General features: G+C 34.8%; 1 protein-coding gene and 1 long non-coding RNA gene across 2 annotated transcripts in view; one reads left to right on the forward strand and one right to left on the reverse strand.

Annotated features, from left to right (window-relative positions):
• The window catches only part of arap1 (ArfGAP with RhoGAP domain, ankyrin repeat and PH domain 1), a 66,321-nt gene that overhangs the window by 55,434 nt on the left and 10,548 nt on the right, over nucleotides 1-339 (reverse strand).
• LOC116684166 (uncharacterized) overlaps nucleotides 1-339 on the forward strand; it is an 18,643-nt gene that overhangs the window by 8,677 nt on the left and 9,627 nt on the right. The window lies entirely within an intron of this gene.

A 339-nucleotide genomic window follows, 5' to 3' on the forward strand; every position in this document is an offset into this window, starting at 1 on the left:
AATATAGCCTTTGCCTCAAAAGAGAGCAGAGGGAACAAATGTTTCTTGGGAAATGGACCAAGGACTTTAGGCTCAATTTCAAACCCTTATTCACAACGTGAGAACTTAAACCATGCATAAATCTTTATAAGATATTCCTAATTCTTTGTACAATTAATGTTCATACAGAACAATCAGAAAGGGACAACAACTAGAAAAAAGTAAGTGACTTACGCTGTGAGCATATGTAAAACAATATTCATGTTTTTTCTTCTGACAAGTGACCGCATCAAAATAAAAAGATTTAGAAGCATCGTGGTGTTCCCGGTGTGATGAATGATAACTACACTTTATACGTAC

This window comes from Etheostoma spectabile, chromosome 3 (genome assembly GCF_008692095.1).
Source record: "Etheostoma spectabile isolate EspeVRDwgs_2016 chromosome 3, UIUC_Espe_1.0, whole genome shotgun sequence".
Classification (NCBI taxonomy): Eukaryota; Metazoa; Chordata; class Actinopteri; order Perciformes; family Percidae; genus Etheostoma; species Etheostoma spectabile.